The following is a 26,719-nucleotide window of genomic DNA, read 5'->3' as shown; positions in this document are numbered from 1 at the left end:
AGATGAGTAAGAGTCCTCAAGGGGCCAGGGTATGGAATGTGGCAAGGAAAACAGCAGATCAAGAGGAACATCACAGGAAAAGAGCAGGCTATAGATACCTTGATGTAGAGGGAAGACCAGACAAAAGATTGGAGAGGGTTTGGGGCACCAGGTGGGTCAGTGAGTTAAGCGTCTAACTTCAATGTCAGGTCATGATCTCACAGATCATGAATTTGAGCCCCCATCAGGCTCTGTGCTGACAGCTCAGAGCCTGGAGCCTTTTTTGATTTCTGTGTCTCCCTCTCTCTCTGCCCTTCCCCTGTTCATTCTCTCTCTCTCTCTCTCTCTCTCTCTCTCTCTCTCTCTCAAAAATATAAACAACATTAAAAATATAAAAGATTGGAGAAGGAAATGAGGACTAATTCAGCACATGGAAGAAATTTAAACCTTACATTTTGTCCCTCTACACAGATAGAGTTTACTTTATTTTATTTATTTGAATTTATTTATTTATTGAGAAAGAGACAGAGAGCAAGCAGGGAAGGAGCAGAGAGAGAGGGAGAGAGAGAATCCCAAGCAGAGTCCGCACTGTCAGCATAGAGCTCAAACTCAGGAACTGTGAGATCATAACCTGAGCCAAAACCAAGAGCTGGATGCTTAACCAACTGAGCCACCCAGGCACCACTACACAGATACAGTTAAAACAACAACAACAACAACAACAACAACAACAACAAAACACTTGTGAACATAATCATTTAAAAAAATTTTTGTGGAAGAAAGGCAACTTGGCAAATGAAGTTAAAGCTGATTTGGAATAAGAGAAAGAATGTCAGAAAGATACTTAGGCAGACAATCATGAAAAGAGGAACCAGCTTCCTCAAATAGTGACTCTAGGTGATTCTTCATATAGTAAGAGTTTTACATATAAAGAGCTGCTTTTCTCCTCCAGCAAAACGCAAACAAAACACCAACACATGTATTAAACACTACAAATTATTTAAGCAGGATGCTCATGGTCTCTGATAGTTCTTGAGCCTCAATTTTATTCTATGTGTTTTTCTTAAAATTTCTCTCTACATAAGAGATTGTAGTTCATCTATGCCTAATATTCATCCCCGATAACCGCCCTTGAATTACAAATATAGAAGTTATCATTAAAGCAAGAGAAAAAAAGAAGGAAAGAACAGAGGAAGAAAAGAAATAAAGAATAAAAGACCCAACAAAAGAAAACAAAATCAAATTGATTAATGTACCCGTAATTCCTGCACATTGCTATACTTAAGCATTTATTGGCAGAAAAGCAAATATGCATCTTGCTTGCTTTCATCTTCCCAAAGCACAACTTAATTAATGCTGTCATATAGCTTTTGGTAACAGATTCATACTGTAACAGTCCTCCCACACCACAAGATCAATGGGCCCCTGGAAGCTACAACAGAAAGAAATTAGAACGTGCATCAAATTTGTGAAGCTCATAAAGAAAACACATTTGCCCTTCATGTATTTTTAAAGAGATTCTTGCTTCATTATATCTTGTAAATGGTTTCTCTGCTCAGTACAGCAGATAGAATTGAACTTTGGTAGTATTCCATTTTTCAGAAGCAGAGAATGCCATTCAGTTTTAATAAAGATTTTAGTGGTGATGTTATTATGTTTAGGTGCCCAGTTGGTCTATAGAGGCTTTGTAATGTCTAAGAAAGAACCTGCATATGAAATCATTTATTGTCTTATTTTCTTCTTGCCTTACTCTTTACCCTTCAAGAATTAAGTCTTGTTTCCAACTTTGAAAGATTAACTTTTGATCAGCAAAACTCATGCTTTGTTTTCAGCTGCATATTGAATTGTGTAATAGAAAAAATAAAACACAATTTAGAACAGTATTTAGGAATATGCATTCATTTAAGTCAGTTTGTCTTTAGATCATATAACTTTTAGGTGAACATACATACTAGTTCTGGAGTCATGACATGTAAGTAATTAATCTAACCCCAGGACCAAACTCCCAGTATTGATAGAACTGAGTTGTATTTAGAATACATTCTCTTAGAAGAAAACATAGGCAATAATTTCTTTTAAATCAGCCATAGAAACATTTTTCTAGATAGGTCTCCTTAGGCAAGGGAAACAAAAGCAAAAATAAACTATTGGGAGGGACTACACCAAAATGAAAAGCTTTTGCACAGCAAAGGAAACCATCAACAAAATGACAAGGCAACCTACTGAATGTGAGAAGATATTTGCAAATGACATATCCAATAAGGGGTTAATATCCAAAATATATAAAGAATTTACACAACTCAACACACACACACACACACACACACACACACACACACACACAACCAAATACTCTGATTTTCAAACTTGGCAAAGGATCTGAATAGAAAATTTCCCAAAGAAGATATACAAATGGCCAACAAATAAAAAGATGTTCAACGTCACTAATCATCAGGGAAATGCAAATGAAAACCACAATGAGATATCATGTTATACCTGTCAGCATGGCTAGAATAAAAGAAAAGAAATAACAGGTGTTGTCAAGGTAGTAGAAAAAAGGAACCCTCAAGCACTGTTGATGGGAATGCAAATTGGTGCAGCACTGTGGAAAACAATATGGAAATTCCTCAAAAAATTAAAAATAGAATTACTATATGACCCAGTAATTCCACTATTGGGTATTCACCCCAAAAAATGAAAACACTACTTGAAAAGATAGAAGTGCCCCTATGTTTATTTACAAAGGCCAAGATATGAAAGCAACCCAAGAAACCATCAATAGCATTCATCTATCCATTCATGATAAAAAAGATGTGGTATATATACACAATGGAATATACTCAGCCATAAAAAAAAATGAGATTTGCCACTTACAACAACATGGATGGACTTACAAGGTGTAATGCTAACTGAAATAAGTCAGAAAGACAAATACCACATGACTTCACTCATACGTGAAATATAAGAAACAAAACAATCAAACAACGAGAAAAGAGATCAACGAAAAAACACACCCTTAAATACAGAGAACGAACTGGTGGTTGCCAGAGCCAAGGTGAGTGGGGGGAATGGGGAAATAGATATAAGGGATTAAGAGGTACAAACTTCTAGTTACAAAGTAAATAAATCACAGAGATGAAAATGACAATAAAGGGAATATGGTCAATAATATGGTAATAACTTTGGTAACAGATGATGACTATACTTGTGGTGAGCAATAAATACTATATAGAATTGTTGAATCATTATATTGTACACGTGAAACTAATATAATACTGTATATTCATAATGCTTAAAAAACTGTTTTCATGCAAATTAAAAAAATGCATCTCTCTCAATCCACATGTAGTTATTTATTGCACAACATATCCCTTCTGATTGTTCACTTAGGTATTTATTATTTGCTTTTCCAACACTAAATCATTTCAAAATGATATAATTAGTTGAAAACTGATTAGTTGCAAAATTCTATTTTTTTCTATGTTAATTTTAATATCTTATAATATTGACAGCAAATATTATGTAAAAGAAACAGATATAACCTATGGTTTATATTCTTGGAATCTTTGAAAAAAGGTTGGGCCCAATATTCTTAGATTTATTGAAAAAGTTTTTGATTTAAAAAAATGCTTGAAACAGTATATAATTTTTCTTACTTACAATTGCTGATATTTCAACCACTATTCTAAAAAGATATGATATACCTATTATGTCCATTGGTATGAGATTTCTTGATTGGTTAGATAATCTAGCATTAGGTAAAGGTTCCTTCATATATAGTTTAATATTTTGGAGTTGCAATAGCAGTCGCATTATATGCTCTTTTTTTTTTCTCTTTCTGTTGTTGTGACCACCGCCCTGTTTGTAAACCCTGGTTTCCTTACTCAATGACTAACTGTAGTGAGCTACAGGATTTTTAATAATAGATTTTAAGACTTTGTATCTACATATTCTGCACAGACTATTAAACTAGTTTTAGTTCATGCTGGCAGTATAATTTAGAAAGGAAAAGAGGTTCATTAACTTTTACTACCAATTTAAGATTAAGTGTCATTATTTCTCTTCTATTCTAAGTAATGATGCACAAACAAGATAGTTTGCTGAAGTGATTTTGGTTATTTTGAAACATTTTAAGAATTTAATATCATCAATGCATTTATAATATTTCTAGCATCTCTGCAACACAGATGACAATATTGACTTTTTTCTACAGGGAGTTAAAAGAATCATTATTAAAAATGATCAGAAAACTGTGCGCTCTTGATTAATACTAGTTACTATTAATTTAATATATGAAAATATTTTGTCAGAGAAATGAAATTCAACTTTTTATGTTTGAGATGAATAGGAAAAATGGTATCAATAATGTAATAAAAAGTTACACTGGGTTAAAACATTGTACAATTCCATTTGTATTACTTAATTATTGCATGCAGTGAAAAATTGATGCTCAAATATCCTAATAGCTAAATTCCTGTTTTCTGAAATTGTGTGAATACATAGATAAAATTCTGATTTTTCTGAGCATAATAAAGCACATGAAGAAAACTCTTTAAGCTATGTCTTTCTTTCACAATCATTACATATATATGTATATATATAATGTATATATTCACACACATATATATATATGTATATATATGTGTGTGTGTATATATATATGTGTGTATACACACACACACACACACACACACACACATAGAAAACACAGTTCTTAATGATCTGGAATTATTTAATAGATGTATTTAAGAAATATAATAATATCAAAACTTAAAGAATATAAGTACCCATTTTATATTTTCCTATTTTGTTCACCAAATCTGTTCATATCATATCCTGACATTTCCCTCAGAGACAGTTCAGTTTCAGTGATAGTCTACAACAACTAGAAGCATAGCAATGGAGGAGAGACTGAATTACTCTTGCCGGGATTAAAAGCTACTCAAAATCTTGGCAATGGTTTTAAATTTTAGCAGGCAAAGTTTTTACCTGTTTAATATAATTTAGGTGGAGAACAATTATAGTATTGGTAGCATGGGCCCTTTTCACCATATATGATGCTTCTACTATCATTTTCTGTCAATTTAATTTGTTTTTTGTTAAAAGTGCTTCAAAGCACATGCACGTGTGTGTGTGTGTGTGTGTGTGTGTGTGTGCACATACATGTCAAGGATTTAGGTTAGGGGCTAGCTATTCCCAAGTATTTCATATATACCAAAGAATGTTGGCATACCTAGACTTTTCCTGGCAGGTTTAGTTAACACGGAAGTTGCATAAAATAGAGGACGGTAGTTTGTAAAAACACATAAAATGACAGTTAACGGATATCTGAATTACAGTTCGTACCCAATCTCAACTGGAAATTCAGAGAGAAGTCTTTCTTGTGAAACCTTGGAATAAATAAATAAGGAAAGGCTGGAGATGGTATGAAGATAAATGGCACGTACTGAACTTGATGACCCATGTTTTTACTAATGAGGGCAGCACTTACTAATTGCAGTTCCTAAGTAATATTCTGAGCACTTTTATAAACCTTTTACACAGCAATCTCATAAGGTAATTATTTTGATTATATCCATCTTACAGCTAAGAATACTGAGACAGAGCAATTAAGTACAAGTCATCTACAATGCCTGGAACTGCCATTTTCATTCTTAAGAATAAATATTCAATAAAATGTGAATTTTACCTGTTGGTATTACACAAAGAGCTCCTTACCCATAATTCATAGCTCATTTTACATGATTTTCATAAACAGTCTTACGATTTTGTGCAGCAGACCTTGACCAGGAACACAATATCCTTTAAAAATATTGTTTCTCGGGGTGCCTGGGTGGCGCAGTCGGTTAAGCGTCCGACTTCAGCCAGGTCACGATTTCGCGGTTGTGAGTTCGAGCCCCGCGTCAGGCTCTGGGCTGATGGCTCGGAGCCTGGAGCCTGTTTCCGATTCTGTGTCTCCCTCTCTCTCTGCCCCTCCCCCATTCATGCTCTCTCTCTCTCTCTGTCCCAAAAATAAATAAACGTTGAAAAAAAATTAAAAAAAAAATATTGTTTCTCATGTAAAAGAAATTTAGGTTTAATTATTTTTACTTATGCCTTCTTTTTAAGGAACTCTATCCGCTAAGTTTTTGAGAGCTGATGAGAAACATAATATTATAAGGACAAAATAAACAGAACTATTTATGAAAAAGATTATAATATAATGTTCTAGGAAGCTGTTCTTTGAGGTCTCTTGACCATTTTTTTCTGTGTTCATTAATGTATTACAAACATTTTTTTTGAGAGGAACCATTGACTATGGGGATAATTTCACCTCACTTTTCCATTTAGTCAGCCACAAGTTCTCATTAGGAATTTCAAATTCTACAATAAAATCTTAATTATAATCTCAAATCTGGTTCATTAAGGCATAAACATATACTTATTTGAAAACAAAGAATCATTGTGGTCTACATATTCCCAGAGAATATGTCACTATCTTGTTGATACTCACCTTTTATCAATCTTTTGAGAAAAAAAAATATTATAGGAAGGTATTCTTAAAGACCAGTTCTTTTCAAAAACTGTGAAACATCCTAATGTTGTTATAATTTTATTGTTGGGGATGGCTTCATTTGAAAAATAAGATTGGTAGCTTACAATATCATCAAAGTTCACTCTGATGTTCGTAAGACTTTAATGAATAAACATTAGCATGAGTTGGTTGATTCAGAGATGCCACTCAGTTGGCCTAGTACAGCATGAGCAATTTATGAGTGAAAAATCCCCATCATTATAGAGTTATCATTAATCAATCACTGAAATATGAAAAGAGAACAACATTGGTTATCAATGGAAACATGACTTTAAAAGGAAAAGATCATATGTACTAGAAGAATTACAAAGCAGGTAATAAAAATTTAGGAAAGCCATATTATAATTTGAAACTGATTTAAATAATAATATCCCATTAATTTAGCTACTCTTGACAATTGCTACAAATATCCATTCACATCAACAGCAACACAAGTATATACGGGGTAGATACCTCCAATTGTTCAATATTTAGCTAATACTAGATATTCAGTAAAGAACTGAATTTTGCCTGAGGTGCCAATGTCTTGCTTAAAAAATACTTCTTGAGTCCTTTATAAATAGGGGTATCCATACGATATATCTCTGGATTAATAAGGCAAAAGGTGATTTATTCCACCACGTTGTTCTGCCTAATTCCCCTTCTTCCTGTATGACTGTGATTAAGTGCCATGCTTAAAGTCAGAACAACCATTTTGTGATCTTAATGATGAAAGTTAGCAAATATGGGTAGCAGAGCAGCTCCAAACAATCCTAACTGACATAGTACACAAAGGAAAATCACCAAAGAGTAGAATCTTGAACAGATGATATCAACATAGGGGGCAATATCTATGGGTTCTGTCTTGCTAGATTGTGTAATACTGTGGAAAGCCTGATTCAGGGCTCTTGGTTCTTCCTTTACAAGTAATGCAACACTTGACAGGGTAGTGGACTTCTCCTTGACTTTTATTATGTCTAAAATCAAGAAGTTTAACCTCAATAATTTATTTTTAACTGAGGGAACTGAAAGGTCAGGTCAGAATTTCTAGACTGTACTTTTATATTGCATATTTATTATTATGTTCTTATAGTTGCAAAGATAAATTATGTACACTAACTCTAGACAGCCTCTACACAAATCTGAATGGGAAATCATTCAATCACACAGTGATTATCAGTAAAAATCAACAAATATCCAATGGAAAAGTTACCATATTCTTAGAGGTGGCATCACATTTGTAAATTTATCAAAAAAAAAAGATGTAGCATATAGTACATTGAACCATAATTCTAACTGATTTCTAAGAAGCTTTTAAAGTTCTATCATCTTGTGATGAAGGGTAATATCACAATGTAGTTGGAAATGGAGCTGGAGAATTCTTGATTTCAAGCTCAAAGTTCTTTTTTTGTCTAGTGTATTATGTATTTATTTACAATAAACGTAACAAGCACAGGCAGTTATTTACAAGTGTACTCAGAAACTAATGTGAATATGTGAAAATTTGGAACTCATTCCTTACAAACTCAAATAAATATTTTCTCTGATTCTCATCACCTTTTAAATTTTATAGACCTGGAATGGTATAGTTTTGTTTAAGAACTCAGTAGTAGACTAATATAAAAGTTGGGACCCTGGATTCTTTATAGCTATGACCTTGCATTTCTACATGAAAGTGCTTCTTTATGTGTTTTTCAATATACTCTCAAAATTTTATAGCCCAATCTAATAACTGTCACAGAAGTCTTAGAGGAAATATGGACGTATATAACCAGCAATCTGGAATACTGGGTTTGATTTCAGATGAGCTTCAAAAGCTCTTTAGTTCACATGTAGACATTCTGCAGAGCATGATGTGACTTTTCTCAACCTCCCAGAAAATATCCATGAAAACATACGAAAGGACTAAAATGTCAAAAACTTAAAACAGCAGAGTAAACTAAATGTAACCAAAAACTATTTAGTAAAGCCCAGAGGTCCATTCCTACCATGGAAAACACGGTGATGCATTGAAAAATTCAACCTTGGAATACTCAACACATCTCCAACCTGTGAATTAGAACATGGCAGAGAACCATCTCTCTCCCTGCCGCAAAACCCTCTCCCTGAATTAAAAAAAGAAAAGAGGGAGATTGAAAAGCATACTGACCTCAGCACTATCTTATTGCCCACCATCCGATCAACTGCATGACATACAAAATTGTCACCCATAGTCCCAAATGCTCAGGGGCTATTTATGCAGAGACTCTGTCCCTCCACTCCCATTAGCTTTCTTTCTACCTGGATCCCTTCAATGATACAACACCTGCAGGTGACATGGCAGGAAGTAGGATATGATGTATAGAAACACACGTTAATGTATGATGTTAAATTGCTGAAGAATAAAACATTGCTGTCAGGAAAGATAGGAAGAACAACAGAAGCACCGTGTGCTTTGAGATGCAGTGTTTCCTACCTATCTTTCTTCTTGTAGGATAAGCCCTAACAGTTGGTTTTTCTTTTTTTGTAATACAAGTGTCTGACTTCAGCTTCATTGCTGAGGCATCCTCTTCAATAAATGCATTATCAGCCACACAACTATATAGATAAAGAGCCACCCCCATGTGCCTCACATTATCCTTTGTTTTAGAGATCTTGGTTGATTGTGATAACTGACCATTTCAGCCTTTATTTTTGTTTTTGTTTTCCTCTCTTTTGTGTTTTAAATTCCTTCTCTTATGATTATAATTCACCAATAAAGATTGATCCTGCAAAACCTCTGGCCCCCACCCTTGACCCCAATAAAAGCAGAACCACATATGTGGCCCCAGGTGTGCTGTGTAATTCCAGGACTTGCAAGTAATAAACCATGTCTCTTTAAAGTTGGCAGTACTTGCTAAGGGCATCTTGCAATCATACCAAGAACCACAAGGGCCAGTCCAGCTACAACATTGGCTATTGATAGGCTGAAACCAACACAAAACAATTCTGTAGAAAAGGACACAGAATTTCCCAGGTCAGAGAACCTGCATGAGACGGAACCTCAGTTCACCAGCCCCACTAATAAAGCTCTACTGGATGTAACGAAGTGAATTAGAATCCTTGTGCGTCAGATCAAGATGCTTCCTGGTCTAGATCTGAGTGGGGACGTGTATAGTAAGCTAGAGTAGAACAAATATACAGTGAAGGGGATGAAAGTCTCAGCTCCATCAAGGTTTCTCAAAAAATTAAAAATAGAAATACCATATGATCCAGTAATTCTATTACTGGGTATTGAAAATGAAAACACTAACCTGAAAAGATAGATGCACCCATATGTCTATTATTTGCAATAGCCAAGACATGGAAGCAACTTAAGTGCCCACTGATAGATGAATGGCTTCTTTACCCATTCATCTATCAGTGGACACTTCAGTTGCTTATGTATAGTATAAATATACATAGTGGAATATTACACAGCCATAAAAGGATGAGATCTTACCATTTGTGGCAATATGGATGGACCTAGAGGGTATTATGCTAAGTAAAAAGGGTCAGAAAGAGAAAGAAAAATACCATATTATTTCATTTATATGTGGAAACTTAAAAAAAAATGAATAAACAAAAACCAGACTCTTAAATATGGTGGTTGCCAGAAGAGAAGTGGGTGGTGGGGGGGGGGGTGAAATTGACAAAGGGTGGTATGAGGTACAAACTTCCAGTTATACAGTAAATAAGTAAGTCATGTAGATGAAAGGTATGGCATAGGGAATATAGTCTATAATACTGTAACAACCTTGTATGGTTACAGATGGTAACTATACTTATTGTCGTGAGCATTGAGTAATGTACAGAATTGCCCAATCAATATGTTGTACATCTGAAACTAATATAACATTGCATACTAACTTTATTTCAATAATTTTTTAAGAAGAAGGAAGGGGAGGAGGTGGGGGGGTGGAGAAAGAAAGTCTCTGCTCCACCAAATGTTAGATTCAAACTCATCATACCCCATTCAAGGGTAGCTGAATATTCAAGAAACAAAGCAAATAAGCAAACAAATGAAATGAGGTCTTAGAAAAGGCAAGAACTGTCATGAAGCATGAGAATAAGAACTTAAGTTTGAAAACTACTTTCTGAAAGGAAGAAGGCATTCAAAACATTGATAGAGAACATCAGTTGCATGTTCTTGGAAAGATATGGAAAAGACTGGCATCTATATAAAAGAAACACAAACAACAGCAGAGACAAGGCTGAAAGTTGGTCATTCAACAAATAGTTATTGTGAGGTAGGAGATGCGCACACACACAAAATTCAATTCCAAAAATTCCAGAATTATTTTCAAAAATAAGAATTTAAAATCTGTAACTGTTGTTAAAGAGCACAAATGAGGCCACAGAAAGTCAGTTCAGAGGGATTACAAATGGAACAGACAAAATATAAAAGCAAGGGAAGAGAATGGAAACTAAAAGAAGTCTTAACCTAAATAGTGCAAAGTAAAATCAGAAAATAAACAAAAATTCTCAGATAAAATAGAACAAATTAAAAGAGAAACCATCTCCATAGGAAAAGAAAAGGAAAAAAAGAAAGAACTGAGACTATGAAGGTAACCATGATTCCTAAAAATAGAACCAAGGCCCACATATCCTAAAAATTTCTTCTCTTAATTTCCAGACTAGTGAAGAAAATATATCCCATAAAGGGATTTTCCAACCATATTGGTTTCTAATCTAGAAGTTACAGCTCAGCATCTCATTGCCTGTTCTCATGAACAAATGCTTAGTCATGGTTTGCTTTCTTCATTTTACAAAGAGAACAGAGGCCATAAGGACCTAAAAGACAAGATTAACTAGTCAGCAACAGAGCTGAGATTACATGCCTGATTTAGAATACCAGTTTAGAAATCTTTTCAACAACATGCAATCCTTTCTTACTTGTTTACTACAAATCTGTTCAGCAAGCACTTTTGCACATGAAATCTACTTCAATTCAGCTGATTTTTTAAAATAAAAAATATAAAGGAGAATAGCACTTAACAGGCATTTGAGGAAGAAAAACAATGACTAACTTGGCCCACCTCTGTTATTTTTATTCATGACAGTTTTCCATACAGGCAGCTTGACTGTTGTTTTTTATGTCTATTGTAAATACTCAGAAAATTTCAAATGACATGTCAGATTTGTTTTAGCACTTGGACCATAGAAACTACTGGTTGAAAAATTGTGCCTGGCAATTACTTCTGATTAATAAAGTCCTTAAAGTATGCACCATAAGATTTTTGTTATTCCCTTTGAAAAAATTACTTTTAAAGGGATATTTGATACCCTCTACTCTGAACACCAGAATGCAAGCTGATACATCATGCAAAGTACAAACTGCCTACCACAGTTTCTTGCTAAGTAGTCATTGTTTAATAATCATGTATTTGATTCTCACTTATGTTTTAGTAGATGAAATGTCTTGTGACACAGCTAATTCATGGTTTAGAAAGTGACATCATTTGGGGGAAACCTAGGGGCAAACTAAGAAGAGCTTTTGAGAGATACTCTGTTCATATCTTCTAAAAGAATACCTTCAGCTCATTCACTGTTTTCCAGATGGAGTGAAATAATGCACCATATTTTTGCTGCCTTGCATGTGTTAATAGTAACACAGTGAAACCACTGCTAATTTATTTATTGTCCATCTCTTCTATCTAATGAAAATCACGGAGCCCCCACACAGGTGATTTGCTATAGAGTTTGTCTTTGTAAAAGCAACAAATGTTAGAATCTTCGAGGAAAAAAAAGCACCTTTATCTCTGGTAAGAGCAAGTGGAAGTTGTCAGATGTTTCATAATTTTTTTCATGAAAATTTCTGCTCTATTCAAAGCCGACTTTCTCATTCTAACAAAAGAGAACCAGCATGCGTTGATATGTATTAATAGCAATAATACAATATAAGGACAATTGGATAGGTTTTCTACTTGGTTCCTACTGCCTCATTCCTTACTTTGGTTTTTTTCTTTGGTTTCCTATTTTTCACAAAGAGGATTTTTGCAAAGTAAATAGAAAAGAGCAACTGTTGAAAAATTTGCAGCCAATATTTTCACTCTAGTGTGTTTTTTTAAGTTTCTCATAATACTTTGTTTTAATAATCCTGGACAATCAAAAACTTGAAAATAAAACATCTTTAAAGAGTGAAGATGATACAAAAATTTCTTCCATGATAAGTTAATTTTTAAACGCAGATTTTAGATGATTAAGTATAGCGTGCTCCCATTTTATAAAATACGAAACTCCCCCACCCCACATAAACAAATACGTATATGCATTTGTTTGCATACATATACATTTGATTATGCATATAAGATCTATATATAGATAACTTTTCTACTCTCACCTACAAGTCAACATATTCACCTAGTTTTCTTTCCTCTTACCTGGTTCCACATTCTTGTTTTCCTTTGCTGGTTTCTCTTCAGTCCTCTAAATTTCTAATTCAGCCAAAGATTTGTTTAAATCTATTCTCATCTCATCTACAACAACTTCCTCGGTGATTTCGTCTACTCTTTACCTTAAATATATCTAAAGAAGTTTTATTTTTTTTTAACGTTTATTTATTTTTGAGACAGAGAGAGACAGAGCATGAACAGGGGAGGGGCAGAGAGAGAGGGAGACACAGAATCTGAAACAGGCTGCAGGTTCTGAGCCATCAGCCCAGAGCCCGACGCGGGGCTCGAACTCACAGACTGTGAGATCATGACCTGAGCCGAAGTCGGACGCTTAACCGACCAAGCCACCCAGGCGCCCCTATCTTAAATATATCTATATGCCGATGACCCCAGGCTGATATCTTTATTCTGGATCTCTTCCCTGACTCCAAACTCATATCCAATTGCCTACTATTTCACTGCATGTCTAAAATTAAACTTCTGATGTTTTAAACCATACCAAATTTTTCCAACAGTCCCTCCATCTCACTTTATGACAACTGTGTCTTTTCTGGTTCCTTAGGGTTAAAAACTGGGAGGCATCCATGAGGTGCCTGGGTGGCTCAGTCAGTTGAATGTCCGACTCGATGTCGGCTCAGGTCATGATCGTATGATTTGTGGGTTCAAGCCCCGCATTGGGTTCTGTGCTGACAACATGGAGCCTGCTTGGAATTCTCTGTCTTCCACTCTCTCTGCCCCTCCCTCTTCGTGCTCTCTCTCTCTCTTTTTCAAAAGTAAATAAACTTTTAAAAATTGGGGGACATCCTTGAATCTCTTCTTTGTTCCATACCACACATCTAAACCATTGCTGGTCTTACCTTCAAATCATACTGAGAATTGAATTACAGTCGTCCCTTGTTGTTATCTATTGTTTTGCTCTCTGCAGTGTCTGTTACCCACAGTCAACCACAGTTTGGAAGCAGATGATCCTCCTGACGAATCATCAGAAGTTCAATAGTAGCCTAATGCTACCTCACAGTGCCTGCATCATTCAACTCATGGCATCTCCTCATGTGGCATTGTATCATCTCACCTCATCACAAGAAGAGTGAGTACAGTACATTAAGATATTCAGAGAAAGAGACAGAAAGACCACATTCATATAACTTTTATTATTGTATATTGCCATAATCATTCTATTTTGTTATCAGTTGTTGTTAATCTTTTACTGTGTCCAATTTATAAATTAAACTTTATCATAGGTGTTTTATGTATAGGAAAAAAAAACAGTATACATAAGGTTCAGGTCTATCTGGGGTTTGGGGCATCCACAGGGGTCTTGGAACAAATCCCCCATGGATACAGGGGCAGAGGACTACTGTCCTAGGATTTCTAGGACTACACTGGTACAAACCTATTTCTGAATTATTGGAAGTCTTTGTTGTCTTCCTGAGTCACACTTTACCCCTTCAGTCTTTTTTTCAACACAACCAGCATGACCCTTTATAGCCAGACTTTTTTGTCACTCTTTTTTTAAAAAAAATGCCCCTGTGTTGTTTTTTTCCTTCTGCCTCAGAGCAAAAAATCAAAGTACTTCCTATGACATGTATCCTTGCCCCCTCCCCAACCCCATACCACCTGGTAATAATATCACTTCCTTTTTTATCTTTCTTTCCACTTCATTCACACAAATCTTCTTACTGTCTATAAACCTGTAGTCACACTCTCAGTTCAGATTTTTTGCTCTTGTTATTCTATCTGCCTGGAATGTTCTTTTTCAGAGATCTGCGTGGCTTGACTTATCAATTCCTCTATAAAGTTTTCCCAGCCACCCAATCTAAGATTTCAATACATACTCCCCTAACACTTCCTATCTCCATGCTAATGTCACTTTTCTCCTTACCACTTATCATTATATTTTTTCACTTAATTTTTTTTGTACGTTTTTAATCAGACTATAAGCTTCATAAAGGAAGATAATTTTGTTGTTGTTCTCTCCTACATCCTGGGTGCCTACAATAGTTCCTGGCACATGAGAGGCATTCAGTAAATACTAATAATCATTCTATCCAGGAAATAGATTGGAAAATGTGAAGTGGGAAATTTTTAGTCCCTTTTACATCTTTTTACTTTATTTTCCATATATGTTCCAAAAATAGTATGATGCAAAATTTCTCTGTGGTAAAATTGGAAGTCCTAACATTTTTTCTCACTGGTAGACAATTTCAAAATTTAAGTTCTAAATACTTGTCAGATCATGTTCTTATAGATCTCCAAATAGGAAGCATTGCTAATTGTTTCCATAGGTAAAACCAATGACTTATTATTATAATTCAGGACAACTTGGCAACCACGATGATTTATTTATCCTAGGCTAAGGAGGTTTTAGGCTGGCTTTCATTTCAGGTCCATCTGTAAGTGAAGATTCCATCAGAGGACCTAGGCAGCAAGAAGGCTGTATAGGAAGGAGCTCCAAAAACAGCCATAGGGTGATTCCCAACCCCAAGTAGTCACTGACACTCATATTTTGAAGGGATGCTAGATATTTTATATATCCAAAGTCCAGAGAAGATATAATGCATGCCAAAATTTACATAAAAAATAGCCAACTCATCTGGGATTAGACTGGAAACCTCCTGATACCATAGGTGAGTGTTTTTTCTTCCATGATTCTACTTACTAAGCATCAAATTAAAGCCCAATTTTAGAGTAGATTTTATGTTTGCCCATCACATCAGTACATACCTTGCCATTCCCTTCAAGTTAGAGCATTCATGTTATTTCTCTGGGGGAGTGGGGTGGATGGCTTTCATTTAACTGTCTGTATTTCTCTGCCTTGTAACACATAAAAGGGATTGCTGAAAAAATAAATAAAACCACTGAAAGCAACTAAAAGTAATGAAAAAGTTATGAAAAAAGGTAATGAAAAGTTCTGCTCTAAATTTCAACCTTTTAAATCAAAGTTTTTAAGTTAGTTTTTGAATGTTTAAAAAATGTTGACACTGTAAAAAGTTTTTTTAATCAAAAGACTTTGGATAAAAAATTGAATAGAGATCAAATGTGTTCACAGGTGCATCCCTCATCATCCTTTCTTTTTTGGTTTTACTAGTCAGAAAGATTTATATGCAAGAATTTACTCTGAGAAAAATCGGTGTTGGGGAAGGGGAAAGGAGAGGCAGGCACCTCTTTGCTTAACTGGCCATTGGTGGAGTCCTCTATTAGCTGTTGGTGTTTCTGCTGATAACCAGTGACTGGTCATGGATAGCTCTACATAGCAGGTGAACTGGCTCTTATTAGGACACATGAGATTCTAATGATGTCACACTCTCCTGAGGTGACCACCAGTCTCTCTTACTACCTCATCTACCTGCCTTTATCACCTTTTCCTTCACATTTTCACCCAGGAGAAATCAGTTCAATGTGAAACTCAAGGGTAGTAGGCACCCACACTGCAGAAGGTAGAAGGTAAAGGAGGCACCCACACTGTAACATATGCATATTAATGCCTTGCATCTCTCTGAGTTTTATACAATACCTTAATTGGCTGTTCCTCAAAATATTCCATTGCCAATCATTCTGTGGAGGGAGATCCTTGGTACTACAAAACTCTTCCTCTAACCCCTGAGCATAGTTGTCTTCAAGACTTATTTGCTCCCCATCATAGCCTAGTTTCAGCAATAAAGCCTAAAACCTCCAAATCAGCAGAAGATGCTGTTGATTCCATCAGAGAGAAGTATCCTCAGTGGTAGTCAATTGTTCAAGTATTTATGGTGAGTACTTTGAGGCCACTAGGAGAACTTCTCTGCAAACCCCTTTTGGGACTTTCAGTGGACTGTTGACCATGACCATAGACTAATCACATAGACTAATCGCAGTGTTTGGGTTGTTTCAAACTAACTATGCCTAGAACATCAAAGCTGGCTTCTCTGTCTATTCTTTGCATTTTTATTATTCTCAACTACCAACCAAAATGCAAAGTCAACTAGTCATCTATACTGTATTATGTGCAGACAATCTTCTAGGCATTGTGTATACAGAAGTAACACAAGAGTACACGGAACTATTATACATTATAGTAATAAACTGTAGCTAGTGTATTAAGAAATCTCTAATCTAGGTACAATCTATGTTTTCTCTTGAATTCATTTTTTTTGTGTGTCTTAAAGGGAAGAGTCCATAATTCTCTGATACTTGCTGTTTAATAAATGTTAGCTTCTCCATGTTTAAAACTCCAGTCTCAGGGGCGCCTGGGTGGCTCAGTCAGTTAAGCATCCGACTTTGGCTCAGGTCATGATCTCGTGGTCCGTGGGTTCGAGCCCCGCGTCGGGCTCTGTGCTAACAGCTCAGAGCCTGGAGCCTGCTTCGGATTCTGTGTCTCCCTCTCTCTCTGACCCTCCCCTGTTCATGCTCTCTCTCTGTCTCAAAAATAAATAAATGTTAAAAAGATTAAACAAAAATAAAAGTCTACTCTCATACCTGATTCACAGCCTTACAGCTCTCTTTTTCACCTATAGGCAGTTGTTGGAAGCAGCAAGGAGTGAGAGACAAGAAGACACATGTCTCTTTTTGCAACTTTAGTTGTCACTTTTTTTTTTTTTTTTGCAAATGCTTTGTTGTGGCTGGTACCTTTTACATGGCAAGTATCCATATTCTGCCACTCACGTCAGGCCCTGGTATGAGATTTTCACAGGACATTCTGAGGTTTTTGACCATAGTCCCTCATAATGTAGGAGATTATTCTACCTCTTTTGTTGCCTCTGCTCCCTTTACCAGTGGTACACTCCATGGCCTCCCCTGGCCACTGTCCCATGGTTGGACACAAGCAAAACAGCTAAAGCCCATCTACCTTATGAGGTGTCTACTCATGGGAAACATTCACATATCTGCCTCAACTATCAGTAGGATCACAGATGAGTCCAATGTTATTTGTTCTCTCCTCTTGTGAAGTCATTGCCATCTTTAGTTAGGCACATTGACACAACAACCTTGAGTAGATACACAATGGGGAATGGAATGCTGATACTTCTTTCTTGCAGACACCCCCAATTTCTAACCTTTATCATACTTGGCTTTGGGGGAGGGATGAATAAGAGCCTCCTCCCTCTCTGTTCCCCACCCATTTCTATAGATTCTTTATGGGGTGGTTGTATATATTATGGTACTGAGAGTAGGGCCAGTTTGTTTCCTCTGAATAAAACTTGAAGAGGATTGTCTGGTCTCATTGTAGATTTTTTTTTACATTGATATTTCTTAACAAAGAAAAATATATAAGGATATTTAATAATATCTCCTGTTTTCAAGTGCAAACAAGTTGCCAACTCTAGCCTAAATCCCAATCAACATTCTATAGCAACCCAACAATAAATGGCAAATATCAGATAAAATACATATGAAAATGAAGCTGGTTATGTCAGCGCTGTCAGACTGAGAAGTTATAAAAGCTCTCGTTGAGAACACATTTAACTGACACCCAAATGACCAGATGGACCAATGATAGAGAGATCTCAGGGGAGAAGGGCAAAGATAATTATAAGCAGAGATAATAACTAGTGAGAAAGTAAAAACTTCCAAGATTGAGTATTAATCTAGCATATATGAACAAAAGAAAAAAAATCAGTGTGACTGTAGCAAAATTTCAGAGCAGACGGATAGGAAATTGGTTGAAGAGGTAGACAAAGAGAGGCGATGGTGGCCTAAATTAGGGTTATAGAGTTTACTACATTGAATTATGACATAGTTCAAAGTATACTTAAAAAATTGCCGATGGATTAGATGTAGGTACAAACAGCAAGAGAAAAAGGAAAATTAAAAAAAAAAAAGTCCTTGGTGTTTTACTTCAACAGCCATAAGGATGATGATGCAACCTACTGAAAATGACAAGACTAGGGGCAAAATAGATTGTTCTTGCTGTTTGTATTAGTTGGATAGGGCTGCCGTGTCGAAGTAGGACAGACTTGGCAGCTTGAACAGAAACATATGTGCACAGTTCTGGAGGCTGGACGTCTGAGCCCAAGGGGTCAGCAAGGTTTGTTTCTTGTGAGGCCTCTCTCCTTGGCTGGTAGATGGGCATTTCTTCCTGTGTCATTGCAGCCTTCCAACTGCATGTGTCTGTGACCAATGTTCTTTTCTCTTGTAAGGACATCAGTCATATTGGACTGGAGTCCACTCTAATGACAAGTATAATTTAATCATCTATTTAAGGACCATATCTCCAAATGTAATTACATTCTGAGGTACTAGGGGATGGGTAACATCCAAGTTTTTAGGGGACATAATTCAGTTCATAATGTTGTTATTAATATGTAAGTATTTGGTGGGAGAAAATGAAAGAAAATCAAGAGCTCTGTTTTGAAAATGACTTTAGAACATTTAAAAAGAGATAAGGCAGGGGTGCCTGGCTGGCTCGGTCGGTACAGTGTGCAACTCCTGATATCGGGTCATGAGTTTAAGCCCCACAATGGGTGTAGAGATTGCTTAAAAATAAAATATTTGTATTTTATTTTTTTTATGTTCATTTATTTTTGAGACAGAGAGAGACACAGCATGAACGGTAGAGGGGCAGAGAGAGGGAGACACAGAATCTGAAGCAGGCTCCAGGCTCTGAGCTGTCAGCACAGAGCCTGACACGGGGCTTGAACTCACAGACCGTGAGATCATGACCTAGGCCGAAGTCGGGAGCACAACCAACTGAGCCACCCAGGCGCCCCTAAAATATTTTTAAAGAAGAGAGAGAGAGAGAGGGCAGTCATTGTAAATGGATGCTTCATACATCTTATACTAGCATTGGCTTTCCTCTATTTCACCAAGTGCCTCTTGATAACATAACCCCCTTTTCATGGAAATGTGTTTTTTTTTTAATTTTTTTAATGTTTATTTATTTTTGAGAGAGAGAGAGTGACAGCAGGGGAGGGGCAGAGAGAGGGAGACACAGGATCCAAAGCAGGCTCCAGGCTCCGAGCTGTCAGCACAGAGCCCGACGTGAAGCTCACAAGCCATGACATCATGACCTGAGCTGAAGTCTGATGCTCAAGCGACTGAGACCCCCAGGCGCCCCATGAAAAAATTTTTATATACAGTTTGTGCCCACGGTCTAACCTCACCTCCATGCTGATGCCTTCTTCTGTTTTTGGTTCATAAGTTTTTCTCTCTTGAGACCTGTTGACACCTGTTTCTTAACTCCTCTCCCCACTTGAACGACTTCCATCACTCTGGGTGTGACTTCAACACAGATGGGGAGAAGCCTCCCAACATAATAGTCTCCTTACTCTTAAATGTTTTTGGACTATCGCAACCTTAAACTCTACCTCACTTTACCCTTCTCTCAAATTACCACAGCTTTCAAGTACTCAGTGGAGAGTCATTGGCACGTACGATGTGTCATCCTCCTGAGAAGTGCTGAGAATATACAAAGATGGGTAATACTCGCTCTCTGCTCTCAAAGAGTTTGGGTCTTGAGAAGGAAGAAAAGAAGTAAAAAATTGTCTTATACGATATATTTGTTATTTATTTATTTACTCAACAAAAATTAAACAATACTAGCTAACATTCCTGAGGGCTACCATTGCTTTACATGCTTAACAAAGATTAACTCACTTAATCCTCACAAAAATCCTATGAGGTAGGACCTCTCATCATCCCTGTTTTTACAACTGAAAACAAACAAACTGAAAACAAACTGAAATACTCACTAAAAAAAGTGAGTATTAAGAGGTCAAATAAGTTGGCCAAAGTTACACAGCCTGTAAGTATCAAAGCTGTGATTTGAACCTAAGTAGTCTGGCTCCAGAGTCCATTCAATCACTACACCACGCTGTCTTTTTTGTAAATACAATTGCACAGTGACTCTAAATTGACATCCTTGAAATGATACCTATGTTCTGATGATGCCTAGAAAAAGAAATGGCAACTCTGCTATGTAGTCAGGCTAGTGTAGGGTGCAGAGTGAGCCACTCGTTGGCCTGACAATTTGGCAGCCAGCCATGCCCTGGCCTTCTCAGAGAGACAAAGAGGAGTTTGGGCACCAGAAGGTTAGGATTTTGCTAATGGTGTTGGAATAACATGCAATATACTTTACTGGCACTTTGGCGAATCCACCACCTTCTCAAGAGCTCTCTTTTATTTATCATGGCCATGCGGGACTTGCCCCAGAAGTGTTTAATGCACCTGACTGAGGGTAAATGGAGCAAGAATACTAGGAAGGAAAAGCCAGAAGAGGGATGGAGCCTGCCATTCCTGATAACATAACAGGTGCAACCACAGCACGGTTCCTTCTGCCTCCCAATTAAAATAGATCCCATTTCTCTGCAAGGAAAACTCCTGCTCTGACTCTATACTGCTTGGATTCAGCAGCCACACTTGAAGTGAAAACTAAATTTGGAAGCTCTTCAGAAAAAAGAAATTGGACACAGTCCAAGGACAGTCAGAAAGTGAATGAACATCTTTTTGAAAATTTTGTTGATGATGGAAAAGCTGGCACAGGAAATGAGGCAGCAAACCTATCTCTTGTAACAGGGAATCAAATGTGCACGACAACATTCTTGGTTTTATAATGGATTATTTGTGTCTTTACTCTTAGTGCTTTCAGGGAATACATTTACTGAGAGATAATCACCTTTGTATCTCTACACTAGGCACTATGGGAATAGGAATGGATTTAGATCTTAGATATTCATTTGGGGCAGAATCGCTGTGGAGGAGAAGGCATGTGACTCATGCCTTGAAAGAGGAGGAATATTTGGCTAAGTGACAAAGTACACACTTTAAGAGAGGATACAACATGAACTAAGGCATTGAGAAAAGAATAAGTCAATACTAAGTACACGAAGAGTCTTGTCTGTTTCATTTAGAGAGAGTTCGGAGGACATTTAAGGATTATTGGTAAATTGTGAAGTTTGTAGCATATAGTGGAAGGTTAGGAACACTAGTTCTGAATCACATAACCTTGGATATGGCTCAGTTTTGCGAAACAGAAGCAGTAAGACTCAAGCCAAGTCAGGTTACCTCTCATAATCTCAATCCCCCCCCCCCCGCCTTTTTTTTTTTTACCTCAGTGAATTAAATGAAATAATGTAATTCATTTGGCACAATACTTTGGAAGACATTTGCTTTTATTGTTTTCACCCTCATTATTATTTTTCTAAAAGTAGCAAAAGAGCTGATATGTAGGAAGACCTTGAATGATGTATGAGGCTGACTTTGATAGTGCTAGATTCTTGATCAGTGCTAGATTCTTGAGCATAGTAAAGCACTTCTGAATAAAGTGATAAGATTTCATCTGATAGCACACTGAAACTAAATTAGAAAAGAATAAGAATATATGGCTTCGACCTCTTGTCAGGGATATGAATCTTCATAAAGATAGGCTCCCTAATTAAAGAATGAAAAAAAAACCCTCTTGTTTTTTAAGAAATACTCTGTGTAAAAGTACTAAGGATGTGATGTTCAAAGTGGGGACTACAGCTAACACTGCTGTATGATAAGAAAGTTGTGGAGAGTGGATCCTAAGAGTTCTCATTACCAAGAGATTATTTTTCCCCTTTATTATTTTCTTTCTTTTCTTTTTATTGTACCTAAATGAAAAAATGTATGTAGGCTGAACCAATGGTGGTATTCATGTCGCAACATTTGTAAATCAAATCATCATGCTGTACGCCTTAAACTTATACGGTGATGTGATATATGTCAATTATTTCTCAATAAAACTGGAAAGAAATCCAATGTTTCAATAATCTAGACACTTAAACTGCTCCTCTTTTCCTTTTTTCTGACTGTTTGGGGCCATCTTATTAATTATACACATATTCAAAGGCACAAAGAAGGGGCTTGGGAAGGAGGTAGAAAACAAATTAGATTTTTCTACTTGCCTGGAGAAGTGTAACACTATTGACCAACTCAGGACATCTTTGTGGCTCTCATTGTTTCTTAATACTCCCTTTTCCCTGAAAGTATTTTATGGATTACTCCCCCATGCTTTGGAGGAAGGGTCAGTGAAGGAAATAACCACACAATGGATAATTGTGCAATTTCAGAGCACAACTCTCTGGTACATATTAAATATTTTGTATTTAATTAGTAGTTTAATAGATCAAATTGCATATTATTCTAATTATGCAAAGCTGCATTGAAAATAAATGATGCATGTACCTCATTCTTTTTATAAGAACACTACTAATTACTAAATAATGGTTTAATGATTTGCAACTGGGTTAACCACATACATGGCATATTTTAATATACCAATTTTATATCAGTCCAAGCCAGTAAATAATCAGAGATAATCTTCAAATGCATATATTTAATACAGATCCATAATCTCCACCAGTTGGAAAATAGGATTGCCTGATTTACACTCACGTTTAGTTAAAAAAAAATCCTGTTACTACTAGAGTAACTAAATTTTCTTTAGCCAATTCAAATTTTCTTTGCATTTTTTCTTGTCTTAAATGTTGATTCTTTATTTGCAAAATGTGAAAAGTCATCATATCATGAAATTATTTGAGTAGGAACTTTATACATGTTTTCTGTTGGTTGTGAAAAAATTAATCAAGCCTCTAGCCTAATTTAAATGAATCTATCTGTATTACTATAATGGCATATCAATCAGGCAGGATAGCAGCTTAATTTTTTCTTAGTAATTAATTTATTTGTATAAGATTTATACTCAAATTCATGCTGTTGGGAGTCACAGTCATTGTCAGTCTTATCGAAGATTTCCTTCAATATCCCTTGCAATCTTATCGGTGTCACATTTTGAGTACACATTCCAGTTCTATCATTCAAAAATTTTACTACATTTTGGTTTGCACAGATGGAGTAAAAAAAAAGTAACTAAGACAGTGGTTAAAAAATAAAACATTTCTGTTTCTTCAAGAGATTTTAAAAGATTAGAGAATATAAAGACTAGTAACGATTTTTCTTACCTTTCTCCACTCAGCAGTGTGACATTGGGCATTTACACTCCTACATGGCATCAGTATAGAATGCGAGCATCTCTTTGAAATCAGATATTTCTGTGGCCTGTCAGATTCTAGGGAGGTTGAAAAAAAGAGCTGGCTGGGTGAAATGAACATAGTGGGGAATTATGGGAAATGTAGTAAGAAACAGTAACATAATAGCAGGGATAAAAGTAAAGGGGAGAAACAAAAACGTTTGAAATGTAGAGATCCTGATATATGAACTGACTTGTCTGTACCATTGAAGTGCTCACCCAGGAGAGTCAAATAATAGGAAACATAGCAGAAGACTATAAAATTATTAGGACATCTTTGTGGCTCTCATTGTCATGAGACATGACAGTGTCTCATGCCACTGTCACCATGCTTGTAAACACAATACCTTGGGAACTGGATTTGAATATGTTTGTGCATCAGCCTGGAATATTTAAACAGCCTGATATAAAACTAAAACACCCTAAAGTACTGATTCGGCTTTGTCCGTCTTGCAAAGAGCACTTCAGAGGGCATTAAATCTCTGATGGTCTCCGTTTCAAACTCAAAGTGTGTTTTGTTATATTTAAAGCCAACATGTTAAAACTGATATGTCATGTAATCACCTGATTTCTGGCTTTTCTTAGAAATGGGTGACATTTAACAACACGTAACCACATCTTCTTGTTGCCACAACGGATCAGAAGAGAGGCATATCTCTGGGCCAGAGAATGTCTTTCCCACAGTACACATTGTTCTATCTGGTCTTACTGATACTATGACCAACTATTGACCGGGGTTTGTCATCAACCTTATAGCTTGTCTTACGGCTTTTTTTTTAATACTAGAAAAACTTTCCTTTCCTTTCCTTTCCTTTCCTTTCCTTTCCTTTCCTTTCCTTTCCTGCCCTGCCCTGTCCTTCTCTGCCCTTCCCTGTTACACGTTGTCACTTTCTTGGCAACGTAGCAGGAATTTGAATTTGTGACATGGGCTTTTTTGGCTCCCCATTATCCATGGTCCATGATTAAACTACTCAGCCTGACATACATTTAATGTTCTCTGATTGTTTCACACTCATTCATGCCTGTCATGGTGCTAACATGCTGAAGCAGTGGTGGTGGCATTTGTGCGGGGCATATAAGGGTACAAAAGGCACAGTCCCTGCTCTCAAGGATCCCAGAATGTATGAGGACAGAGAGATTTCCTGGAATTTTGTGATAAGTGCTCTAAAGGAGCATTTTCATAAAATACTGTTATAGAAATACACAGGAGAGCAGTATCAACTCACCCTCAGGCTAGGAGCTCTGGGAAACGTTGGACAGAGAAGACACCAGGACTATACTCTGAAGAGTGTATGAAGAGTGCAGATGCATTTAATGTTTGTGAAAACAGTAATAATGCTCACAGTCCTTTGATACTTCCTTTTTTTGCAAAGAATCCTTTTCCTTGTTGTGGAAGAACCAGACCCTCTGCTCTCCATCCTCATCTTCAGGGTAAAATGTCCGGAGGTTCAGCATGGCTTTAACCTTCCCTTTGTTTTCCAAGAGCCCTCAATACTCAAAAAGGCTCTATGATCCTCCACTGATTTTAGTATAGTTATCGGATGGGTAAAATGTTCTTGTGTTGGGCAATCTGGAACAATTTACAATTTGCATGAGTATATGTTTTCTGAGTTCTGGATGAATGCCTTGAATAATTTCGTGTGTGTGTGTGTGTGTGTGTGTGTGTGTGTGTGTGTTTAGAGGATACAAAAATAAACAGTGATGGGACATTATCCGAACTCTTAGGATAATTTGAGATTTGAAAACACTGACATTGTAAAATCATTTCCCACCATACAGAGTTATCATTAATTAAGGTCTTTTATTGTAGAATCAAACAGTATGCTTTCCCTTACATTCTATTTTTCTGAGGTAACTCAAGAATGATTTTTTTATCTTTAGTATAAAGGACAGGACAGAACTAATGCTCCTTGGTTTATTTTGGTTTTAAATGATCTATTTATAAATCCCGGAAAAACTGGTGTTTATAGAGTAATTGACAGAAGATGAATGGCCAACATTAGAATCTGTAGCAGGACTGGCCAAAGTATAATGCATAGCCTGGGAGATGGATTTGTTGCTTTTTGAGATGAAGCTAACACTTTGTCAAAGTGTAGAGTTATTTATTATATTTGACCCAACATTGAATTATTAAATTCATTATTTTAAAAGGAATAGTATAATCTTTATATTATGCTTATTCTGAAATAATCAAATAGGATTAAGGAAATATGTTTTTCAAGTCTTCAAAGACATATATGAAGATATATATATATGTGTGTGTGTATACAGTGTACATTGTACACATATACACACCCCACACGTATATATGTAATTTTGTGGGAGGTTTTGTCTATTAGAAAAAAACCCTCACATGCACTGTATAAGTTGTCTCCTTAACAGCAAACCACAAAATAAATAGTTTCCCCAAATATCCCTAAATTCAGGTATCTTTATACTTTTTCTTCTCCCTTGACATATTAGGAAAAGGTATCAAGTTATATTTAATAAATTCTCAATACTTAATCTCTGAACAATATTTATTTAAACATCCAGGCTTTTTAAGCTATGCATTTGTGTCTCATTTTCCCCATAATTTAACTTAATTCAATGGCACTAATTAGTGAAAATTGATGTACTCTTTGTGAGGCGCAAGTACAACTAATGTACTTGGTCCCAAATCATAATTTCAAAGCTATCAATCAATATATTGGAAGAAGAAGCCTTGGCTTTACCATTTTGAAGTAGGACCAAAACTTAATGGAGGAAGATTGAGTGCACTTTCCACTCAATGTTGGGCTGCTTTTTAAAATACAGTTCATAATTGGCACCAATGATTTTAGAATTCAG

At 36.1% G+C, this 26,719-nt stretch overlaps 1 long non-coding RNA gene across 1 annotated transcript in view; it reads right to left on the bottom strand.

The window, feature by feature from the left end:
• LOC113602798 (uncharacterized) overlaps positions 1-23,929 on the bottom strand; it is a 74,989-nt gene extending 51,060 nt beyond the window's left edge. Inside the window, exon 1 of the long non-coding RNA XR_003424312.2 lies at positions 23,823-23,929. This is a non-coding gene — a long non-coding RNA (uncharacterized LOC113602798). The remainder of the gene's footprint in view (positions 1-23,822) is intronic.
• Between the last annotated feature and the right edge of the window lie 2,790 nt (positions 23,930-26,719).

Source organism: Acinonyx jubatus, chromosome B4, assembly GCF_027475565.1.
Source record: "Acinonyx jubatus isolate Ajub_Pintada_27869175 chromosome B4, VMU_Ajub_asm_v1.0, whole genome shotgun sequence".
Taxonomy (NCBI): Eukaryota; Metazoa; Chordata; class Mammalia; order Carnivora; family Felidae; genus Acinonyx; species Acinonyx jubatus.
This window is presented reverse-complemented; position numbering and strand designations above follow the sequence as displayed.